Here is a 12,028-nt window from a genome sequence, read left to right as displayed (position 1 = left end):
GCGGTTGCCAGGAGAACGGTACTTGCCTGACTGCATTGTGCCAAGTGTAAAGTTTGGTGGAGGGGGGATTATGTTGTGGGGTTGTTTTTCAGGGGTTGGGCCTGGCCCCTTAGTTCCAGTGAAAGGAACTCTTAATGCTTCAGCATACCAAAACATTTTGGACAATTTCATGCTCCCAACTTTGTGGAAACAGTTTGGGGATGGCCCCTTCCTGTTCCAACATGACTGCGCACCAGTGCACAAAGCAAGGTCCATAAAGACATAGATGAGCGAGTTTGGTGTGGAGAAACTTGACTGGCCTGCACAGAGTCCTGACCTCAACCCAAAAGAACACCTTTGGGATGAATTAGAGCGGAGACTGCGAGCCCTTCTCATCCAACATCACTGCCTGACCTCACAAATGCGCTTCTAGAAGAATGGTCAAAAATTCCCATAAACACAAAACCTTGTGCTAAACCTTGTGGAAAGCCTTCCCAGAAGAGTTGAAGCTGTTATAGCTGCAAAGGATGGGCCAACTCCATATTAAACCCTACGGATTAAGAATGGGATGTCATTAAAGTTCATGTGCACGTAAAGGCTGGTGTCCCAAAACTTTTTGTAATATAGTGTATAACTGAAATTAATAAGTTTAAGTACTAAAACTAAACTGAAATTAATTAAGCTAAATAGAAATTTAAATGAAACTAATAAAAATGACAAAACCACATAACAAAATTACTAAAACTTAAACAAAAATTAAAATGAAAACTGAAAATATAAAAATAAAAGTGAATTCAAAATATTATTAAATACTATAATAGAATGTACATAATTCTAAAGTAACAGTGGAATGAGCACAATCCACAAGTGGCACAATTCCATTTCACACTTTGAAAAGGCCTGCTACTGGTAAAACATTTACATGAATATAATGAAATATTTGTGGTTTACAAGTTAAAAGCAAAAAAAAAACAAAAAAACAACTGAACACACGACTACTTTTGAGTGTCTGTCAATGGAAAAACAGGCTTTGTGACCACAAAAATATGTAGTTATGGCATCACCCGGCAGGGGCTAACTGGGTCATGCTAACCAGCCAAACCTTGACCCATTTGACATTTTGCAGTTCACAACAAGGCGTGTTTTTAAAAGTTATGACACAACGTCTTATAAAAAGATTATGGCACAAGTGTAAGCATCCATCTGATGCTTATGTACACTGACCAACAATTAAAAATAGAGCTGATGTTCACTACCAACCCACTCCCAAGACCTTGGTTGATTATCCAGGTAGTTGAGTAGACCAAATGTCAAGAATTCCCATCCTAGTGGGATGTTTTATTGACTACTGAAAGAAAATGCAAACAACAAAACAGTAGCTTCCAACAGATGAAGCACTATGTGTTTTTTTCCTGCTGAAAATAGAGACTCCAGAGTTTTCCACTGCTTACAGGGCACCATTCACTGGAATCCCATCAATCAATGAGGCCTTATCTCTGCTGCAAGTGTCTGGCATACTTCCATGCAAATTTGCACAACACAAACACACACGCTCACGAGTCTGGCGCAGTTTGAACAGACAGAACAAAGAGAAGACAATATATTAATGACCAGTTATCAATTTCCTCTCTGTTGGTAACAGAAAAATATTTACTTTTAGCATAACCTATCTTGTTTACAAAAGCAGTGAGTGAGTTCCTGTCTGCGACAGCATCAAAAAGATCAGGAAGACGGCTGTTATTAGAACACTATTGAGGGATCATCTGAATTTATCTAAAGAAATATTCACACACTTAAATGCTTTATTTATAAGGCTGACACAGTAGATTTTTTTGAAATTGAAAATAGAAAGTTCTACACATAACGATCACCACTAGGTGCATGCTGGGTACAAATGCTGTGATATCATGCACAACAAAATACTTTCACGATAGCAAGGTTTTCAGAGCCATCCACTGCAGCTGCTCTTCACTAACTGTGCAATCTAAAAGCACAATGGGAAATAGAGGGCATGCAGTGACGTCACAGTTGGACTGAGTGGCAAAACATCCTTCAACATGACTGGCTTTGGTAGGGAAAACTGTGAAAAAGGGATTAAAACAAATGATTATCTGCTTAAATTAAAGGCAGTGTTTCTTACAACTTACCAAAGAACCAGATCCATTGACGTGTGGCCAGGAATCGGGTTTCCTGACATTCATCGACACCAGGGAAATACATAAAGAAAAGCCTGTGAATGTTTAACCTGCTAAACAACACTTTAAATACAATATAGATAGAGCTAAATCCGGATGATTACTTGTATCATTGTTATATGTCTTAATATCGCCCAACCCTAAAACTTGCTAAACCACCAAGGCATTATAGACATAACAATAAGACTTTCTGTAAAGCTGCTTGGAAACTATGTGTATTGTGAAGCTCTATAGGCCTAGAAACGAATTTCAAACGGGATTTGTTGGTGAAATTAAAGCGATGAGTTCATCAACAGATTTTCTGTTTTTTTCATTCTATTTTGTAGATATTTAATTAAGTTATCTGGTTAATTAAGCTGTTACCGTCTGGCAGATGACACAGAGTTCCACGGCTCATAATAGATGTTTTATAATAAATGCTGACAAAATCTTTACAGTTACACAGAATATAATATTTAATTGATGAGTTGTCAATACAATATATAACCTAGAGTATGATATTATCCCAAAATCCAACATATCTGACACAAAATCATAACTGCAAATCCACGTTTTGCTGCCTGTATTCCTAGTTGTTTCTGCGAATTGCAGCGATCCATTTGCTTCTCTTTTCTTTAGCTTTCGGCAGTCTGTAAAATATAGGTATGATTTCTTGTTGTATTTGTACAGTCAATCACACAGCTCTTTCCCATTTTAGATGTGTTTCTGTGTGTTTTCACTGAATTCAAGCTGAACACCAACACTGCCAGTCAGTGGGTGTAACCGCAGTGACTCCTGCCTACTGTGACAATGCTTAAAGTTCAATGCAAAGGGAGATATTTTCTTTTAAAGAATTCAATGTTTAAGGACTACAACAAATGGCTGGTAGGGACTACAACGAGCTTCTTCCCGGGTTAGTGACATCACTAACCCTAAAATTTACATAAACCCCGCCCCCGAGAACACGCAACAAAGGGGGTGAGGCCATGTTGGGCTGCTTTAGAGAAGAGGAAGAGTTGTTGTAGTAGAGTGTTATTACCATGTGTAATTTTATGCCGGACTGCTTCACAAACGAGGGTCAGTTCAACGTTGGATTTGCACAAAAGATTAACATGACGGCACATGCTAGTCGATGAGTTGAATCAACTCCACAGCAACTACATAAATTTATCCACTAACCATTCAGAAACATCCAGATGCATTCTAAAAGTTGTAACTTCTTCCTGAGTCTCTCCATCAGTGTCCGACTCCGGTTTGAACAATGTAAGGCTGAACACCGTTACTGACAATCCTCATTTTGGCTGCGTGAGATTCTCCAGCTTTGTTGTTGTTGAGCAACTGAAGCGCAAGCTATTAAAGCTCCGCCCTCTTCTGGAAAGTGGCCGGGAGCAGCAGCTCATTTGCATTTAAAGGGACACACACAAAAAAAGAAGTGTTTTTGCTCACACCCAAATGAGGCAAATTTTACAAGTTATAATAAATAAAAAAATATATAAAAAGTCCCCTTTAATGCTTATTATTCTAAATGAGGGAGGGCGTGTCTGCATTTAGTAATACACACCCAAAACATCTCCATATAAAACGTGTTACACACAAATGCTCCTCTACAGCCAATCAACACTAAATACAAATGTATCCTTGTGCTCCCTAAAGTTGTGCTCTAGCCTGAAAGTACAGGAAAGCTACTTGTTTATCAAAATGAGAAAAAGCTTCATTGGCAAGTATTGCCCATGTACACAAGGTATACAGCAGATACTTCACAGTATTCCTAGTACTACTAAGCATTTTGGACATTTCGAGGCTCTGAGTCAGTGTCAATAAGCTCGGTATTGTGTCACAAATGTCGAGCCCAGTGTGCTGTTCCTCCCTGTGACATCAGACATGTGTTCATAAGTTCACACAAGCTCCTATTCAGACAGGGTCTCCGTAAAAAAGCCTCACTGACTGGTCTCTTACACTCGAGCAGGTCCTCAGCGTCACACTTCAGCACATCTACAGCGCCGTATCTATGGAAAAAGCAGCCCATGGTTGAACCTGTGAGGTCAGGAAATGCAGAACAGATTGCACACAGCTGCTCTCTTAGTATCTGCATACAAAAGCCATTGGAGCAAAACGCCCTGTTGCTGCAAGAAATTGGTATTTAAGCAATGCTAATTAAATTAGTTATAGAGCCTCTCCTCCAACACTACTGAATATGCATAAACATATCTCATCTACTCATGCACTGCATGTCAGCCAAAATGCACATACTGTAGTATAAAGTAAAGTTGACTTTCAAAAGCAGTCCTCTTATGCTATTATAAAGTGCTGTCATGAATCAGTAAAACTTCACTGCAATAGGAACAGCAACCAGCTGTGCTATTAAATATTAATGTTCATATCCGCCTCTGTATGCTGACAGCCTAATTAGCAGCTCATTAATATTCAAGTGCACAATCATTTTGGGTTAAAGCAATTCCAAAATTTGCTATCGTTTAACCTTTAAGGCACAAAACATGGATTTTAGTGGAGGCAGTGTTGGATGTTTTTTAGCGATGCTCTGGGTAAAGTAAACTTGATGATTTTTACCACAGGGCTCTTTTTTCATCATATTGGGTTTTAAACAGCTTTGAGTGGCAGAGGATTTGTTGCGTTCAAACCGTTTACACAAACGGTTGTAGGTCAACCACAACCCCACATGGATTTTCAATTTCCAAAATACTGCATCATTCATTGTTATAGACCCCCCCAAAAAACCTCTAAAGTGAATTTCTCTTGGCAAGCACATCCATAACAGCTCCCTTGTTAAAGGCACTATTATTGTCTGTCCCAATGCTCTTTCCTTCCTGTATATGTCATTCAGCGCATTTTCCAGTACACATGAGTATATTCAATCAGAAACAGCTTCCAAGTATGCAACATGGCATTTATAGGTCATCTTGTGCTATAAATATATAGAGAAAGGGAGAGAAAAGGAAAATAAAATGATCATAATTCATGTATTTAAAAGGGTTAGTTCACTCTAAAATGGTGTTGTTCTAATGCCGTATGCATTTCTTTCTTTTTCGGACCACAAAAGGAGAAATGTTAAAAAAAAATGTCCCACTCGCGCTCATCCATATAATGGCAATGAATAGCGACCGGCATCAAGCTTTTAAAAAAAGACGCAAAAGTATCGCAGAATGATTCCATGAGACACGTGTCATATATTCCAAGTATTCTGGGTATATATGATAGAGTATAGCGAAAAAACAAACTGAAGTTTAGAGTATTATTTAACAAGAATCCTGACCTCGGCTGTAGGTCTTCTGTGCTTGACTGCATGTCACTTCACTCTGACTCACCAAGAAAGCACACAAGCTGTGAGAAATCAAGATGAATAAAAATGCGACATGTTATACAATGCCTAGAAATCTCAATAAAAGTATCCGTGTACTTTCTTCACTGAGTCAGATTGGAACTCAGGTTGTCAGATGACAATCAGAATGACAGTTGACAGATGTGAACGCGATGACTTCTTGTTACAATGAACACAACTAATATTCACCTCACAGAAGAAGGTGTATGGTTTGTGTTTCATTTCGTGTTTTTATTAATCTTGATTTCTCACAACTTGTGTGCTTTTTCTGGGTGAGTCAGAGTGAACTGCGGTACTATTAGAACCTCACAAACATGCAGTGATGCACAGAAAACCAATGGCCAAGGTCAGGATTTTCGTTAAAGGGTTAGTTTACCCAAAAATGAAAATTCTGACATCAATTACTCACCCTCATGTCGTTCCACACCCTTCGTTCATCTTTGGAACACAAATTAAGATATTTTTGATAAGATCCGATGGCTCAGTGAGCCATCCATTGCTAGCAAGATACACTTTCACTTTCAGATGCCCAGAAAGGTACTAAAGACGTATTTAAAGCAGTTCATGTGACTACAGTGGTTCAACTTTAATGTTATGAAGCGACGAGATTACTTCTTGTGCGCCAAAAAAACAAAAACATTTTTTTAATTTATTTATTTATTTATTTTTTCACATTATTCAACAATACCTAGTGATGGGCAATTTCAAAACACTGCTTAATGAAGACGCTTTGAAGCTTTACGAATCATTTGTTTCGAATCAGTGGTTCGGAGCACGTATCAAACTGCCAAAGTCACGTGATTTCAGTAAACGATGCTTTGTTACGTCATAAGTGTTTCGAAATGTCAATGGTTCACCACTGGGGGCATGACTTTGGCAGTTTGATAAACGCTCCGAACCACTGATTCAAAACAAAAGATTCTTAAAGCTTCGAAGCTTCATGAAGCAGTGTTTTGAAATCGCCCATCACTACATATTGTTGAATAAAGTCGTTATTTTGTTTTTTTGGCACACAAGAAGTATTCTCGTCGCTTCATAACATTAAGGTTGGACCACTGTAGTCACATGAACTGTTTTAAATATGTATGTAGTAGCTTTCTGGGCATTGAAAGTGTTAATTATCTTGCTGGCAATGGAGGCGTCGCTGAGCCATCGGATTTCATCAAAAATATCTTAATTTGTGTTCTGAAGATGAACGAAGGTCTTACGGGTATGGAACGACATGAGGGTGAGTAATGACAGAATTTTCAATTTTGGGTGAACTAACCCTTTAAATAATAGCCTACAGTAAATTTCAGTTTGTTTTTCACCAAACCCTATCATATACCCCCAGAACACTTGGAATATACGGCACGTGTCGCACAGGATCATTTTGTGATTTTTCATTTAAAAAAAATTGAATGGACGATTGCGAGCGGGACATTTTATTTATTTTTTTCATTTCTCCTTTTGTGGTCCAAAAAAGAAAGAAAGGCATACGGCACTAGAACAACACCAGGGTGAGTAAATATTGACTTCATTTTCATTTTATGTTGAACTATCCTTTAAAATCAACATGAAAATTTACCTTTTTACTTTCCTAATGCACATCCCAAGACTTACTGCCCACAATTCATTGGCTGTGTCCACTCTTCACAATTCAAGCAATTCACAATAAAATCACATCTCAGGCTACATTTTTTTCTTGCTTCACAGTAAAATATTAAAGTATGGAAGTAAATTGGGTTGCAAGCAGCATTTTACTCTGACTTTAAAGGGGTCATGACATGGATTTATTTATTATTTTAATATATTCCTTGAGATTTACTAAAGTCATATTTTTCAAAATGATTATTTTCAACACTCATTCTGTCCCTCTGCCCAAAATGATCAGTTTTAGACGATGTGTACTTTAAGGCTTGCCAGTAAACGGCCACTGTTGTGATTGGGAAATGCCTTGAATTGCATGAGGAAAAAGTATTCATGCCTCCGCTACTGCGTGTAAGTGTTTTTAAAACATTATTAATATAAAACCGTCATTTAGAGACAAAGCAATATGAAATTGTTTTGTTATATCCCCTTTAAAGACAGCAGCCACATTAAACGGATTTAAAGTGCCCATATTATCCTATTTTAAAGGATCCTAATTTAGTTTTGGATGTCTCCTACAATAGGTTTACATGCATCCAAGGTCACAAAACACTTTAATTTTCTCATAATATACAGTGCAGCATCACCGCTTTTCTCACAGTGTCTGAAACGGCTCGATAAACGATTCAATCTTCCTAAACCCCTTCTTTCTCTCTGATTGGCCCAGTCTTGTTGTGATTGGTCTACTGCTGGGGTGTCCAAAGTCAGTCCTGGAGGGCCAATGTCCTGCAGAGTTTAGCTCCAACTTGCCTCAACACACTTGCCTGGAAGTTTTTAGTATGCCCAATAAGACCTTGTTTAGCTGGTTCAGGTGTATTTAATTGGGGTTGGAGCTACACTACTGGTCAAAAGTTTGGAAACATTACTATTTTTAATGTTTTTGAACGAAGTCTCTTATGCTCATTAAGGCTGCATTTATTTCATAATAAATACAGAAAAAACAATAATATTGTGAAATATTATTACAATTTAAAATTATGGTTTTCTATTTTAATATACTTTAAAATATAATTTATTTCTGTGATGCAAAGCTGAATTGTCATCATCATTACTCCAGTCTTCAGTGTCACATGATCCTTCAGAAATCATTGTAATATGCTGATTTATTATCAATGTTGGAAACAGATGTGCTGCTTAATATTATTTTATAACCTGTGATACTTTTTCAGGATTCTTTGATGAATAAAAAGTTAAAAAATATCAGCATTTATTTAAAACAGAAATCTTTTGTAACAATATACACATCCGTTTAAAAGTTTGGGGTCAGTAATTTTTTTTCTTTTTTTTTTAAAGAAATTAATACTTTTATTCAGCACGGATGTGTTAAATTGATAAAAAGTGATAGTAAAGATTTATATTGTTAGAAAAGATTTATATTTTGAATAAATGCTGTTCTTTTTAACCTTTTATTCATCATCTTTTATTCATTTTCTGTATTTATTATGAAATAAATGCAGCCTTAATGAGCATAAGAGACTTCGTTCAAAAACATTAAAAATAGTAATGTTTCCAAACTTTTGACCGGTAGTGTAAACTTTGCAGGACAGTAGCCCTCCAGGAGCAGGATTGGACACTTCTGGTCTAACTGCATACAGCGCGTGTCAGAAACTAGATGCCCATTACCATATCTAAATCTGAGTTCCAGAGGATTCATCAGCACTTCTACACACAGTGATATGAACAGTAACAATGGTGTCGGTTTTGCTACATCAATTTGAGCGTGAGTCCTCATCCTTTGGAAGTGCACGCAAAGTGGATTTGCTTTAACATCACAAAACAAACTCTTTCAGGCCTCGGCTACAACTACAGTGTTTGAGGGTTGGTCAAAGTAGACATTGTTGATGGGTAGTCGCTTCTAATCTGTTGTTTCTTAATATCAACATTCCTGTCCTCACAATCCATCTAAAGTATTTTATCTCTCCTCTTATATTTGATTCATATCATGGCTTTTGTATTTCACTCTGAGCTCCTGTGTCATTTTTTTTGACATCCAGTGGTAAGCACAAACCCACACGGTTCTGTTTTCTTTTCCTTACCCCTGCTGTCAATGCGCTGTCACACACGATAAGCACAAGAAGTGAGACAGCCGCACACACCACACTGCCGAGACTCTGGAAAAAAGAGGAAAAAAACTAATACAGCCTCCTAAACCTGCCCTGCTCCCATATCACCTGGAGATTATCACTTAGAATGCGCTTAGAGTGACGGCCTTGTAGCAGACGGGAAAAACAGCGTTGCTCTCACAGCGCTCTAGTTTAGTGAAGCGTGACATCATTTGCTTCAAAAGTATTCTTTAATCTAACATTTCAAAGCAGGCGAAATAGAAACCGAGTTCTTACGAGCCATACAAATGATACAGAGATTAACATCTCAGTCCACTGACAAAGAAACAACAGTCTATCACAGATAAGGGCTCTGAAAAAGTATTTGGACACTTGAAGTCATACTTAAAAATGCCTGAATGGCATCGATAACTAATTATCAAAGCAAGTGCCACCTGCAAACAAATTGTGCTAGACCTTTTCTTCACTTTTCAGAGCCATTTGAACTAGTTTGTGTCAAGATGAAGATCCATCAATGCAAACAAACAGTTCAAGGAACTTGAATAATGTCATCTGCAAAATAAAAGGTAAAGGTGTATCACAGAACACTTAGATATCAACTGTTCAAAAGTGATAATTTAAAGCCAGTACACATCTTATGTTTGGACTGAAAATAAAAAAACAAAAGCTTGCTGAAGCTAGCTGGGTGGTCACCAGTAATGCAGAATAAATTGTGCATTTTGGAGATACCTGAGTGGCCGTACTGTACAGAAATACACATGCAGCCTCACAGCTATTTTTAAACGCTCTCAGAGGAAGGATGACTAACAATCCAGCCAGGGAAATAATTAGGCAATGTTCCTTAACATGTCAAATCATTTATTACAAAAAACAGGCACTATCGTCTACAGTGGAGTGTCTTGAATATAGCTATACAGATTAAATATAATGAATGAATTATGAGCGTTTTAAAAATTGAAATGGCTACACTTGAATACACTTGTCTACACTGCATACTCAGTTCATTACATTGAGGGAAAACAGAATGAACTGTAGCATTCTATATTATAAGTCATGTACTATACACTGTAGACTATGACTCATAGCATGCTATACTATACATGAGTCAAGCACTATATACTGTATAGACTATTAAAGGGATAGTTCACCCAAAAATAAAAATTTGATGTTTATCTGCTTACCCCCAGGGCATCCAAGATGTAGGTGACTTTGTTTCTTCAGTAGAACACAAATGATGATTTTTAACTCCAACCGTTGCGGTCTGTCAGTCGTATAATGCATGGCAATTGGAACTTCATCTATAAGAGTCAAAAAAACATGCACAGACAAATCCAAATTAAACCCTGTGGCTCATGACGACACATTGATGTCCTAAGACACGAAACAATCGGTTTGTGCGAGAAACCGAACAGTATTTATATCATTTTTTTTACCTCTAATACAACACTATGTCCAAATGCCTCGAGCATCCGGTTGGTGAGGTCTAAAAAACGCGCTCTGATGACAGAAGTGATCTCTCGCGGGTATATGTCAATGAGTGCGAGTGATCACTTCCGGCATCAGAGTGCATTCAGACCTCACACACCGGATGCCGTGCTTGTGCTCAAGGCAGTTGGACATAGTGGTGTTTTAGAGGTAAAAAATGATATAAATACTGTTCGGTTTCTCGCACAAACCGATCATTTAGTGTCTTAGGACATCAATGTGTCGCCACGAGCCGCAGGGTTTAATTTGGATTTGTCTGTGCATGTTTTTTTGACTCTTATAGATGGAGTTCCCATTGACAAGCATTATACGACTAACAGACCGCAACGGTTGGAGTTAAAAATCATCATTTGTGTTCTACTGAAGAAACAAAGTCACCTACATCTTGGATGCCCTGGGGGTAAGCAGACATCAAATTTTCATTTTTGGGTGAACTATCCCTTTAAAACTTCAAAATATGTTCTCCACACAAGTTCATCCAGAACAACTATTTGAGAACTAGAGCGATACAGAGGCCTGCTACAGATAATGCAGAACTCAAACAGTTTATGCTTTAGAGCAGTATGTACTATAAAGAGCATTTACAGTACTATAGTATAGTACTGTAGGGGCAGTTGTGGCCTAATGGCTACTTGAAGGTCACAGGTTTTGAGTCTCAGTACTGCCAGGAAATGTAGGTGGGGGAGTGAGTGAATGAACAGCGCTCTCTTCCACTCTCATTACCTACAACTGAGGTGCTCTTGAGCAAGGCACCTAACCCCCAATCACTCCCCGGGCGCCGCAGCAAAAAAAAAAATAGCTGCCCACTGCTCTGGGTTTGTTTTTACAGTGTGTATGCATGTTCAGTACTCACTGCTGTGTGTGTGTGTGTGTGCACTTGAATGGGTAAAATACAGAGCACAAATTCCGAGTATGGGACACCAATACTTGGATAAGCATCACTTCACTTCTATATAGTACTATAAACTACAGATAAGTCAGAATACAGTGCAGTATGTAATGTACTGTAATTATCAAGTAACCCTGAACACCTTGATTAGCTGGTTTAGATGATTAGATGTATTTGATTGGGGCTGGAGCTGAAATCTGCAAGACGGTAGCTCTCCAGGAGCAGGGTTAGAAACCCCTGCAAGAAATACAGTATATACTAACTATAAAGAAGTCAAGAAGTATATACTATGACAGTACAGACTACAGTGTAGACAAAGGAGAAGCCATACAGGACATTCTATAGGGAAATGTGGACTACTTAATGCTGCCTTCAAGTAATTCCCACTTCTGAAGTCCTGATTACGAGCTCATTGCATTCAACTTCCGAAATTGCAATTTTTACCTAGGAAACTCGTATATTTTACGATAAT

The 12,028-nt window shown here is 37.9% G+C and overlaps 1 protein-coding gene across 1 annotated transcript in view; it reads right to left on the bottom strand.

The window, feature by feature from the left end:
* The window catches only part of cwc22 (CWC22 spliceosome associated protein homolog), a 120,413-nt gene that overhangs the window by 107,341 nt on the left and 1,044 nt on the right, over positions 1–12,028 (bottom strand). The gene's annotated exons all lie outside the window — the stretch shown is intronic.

This window comes from Ctenopharyngodon idella, chromosome 9 (genome assembly GCF_019924925.1).
Source record: "Ctenopharyngodon idella isolate HZGC_01 chromosome 9, HZGC01, whole genome shotgun sequence".
NCBI lineage: Eukaryota > Metazoa > Chordata > Actinopteri > Cypriniformes > Xenocyprididae > Ctenopharyngodon > Ctenopharyngodon idella.
Note: the sequence above shows the minus strand (reverse complement) of the source record. Positions and strands in the feature narration are given on the sequence as shown.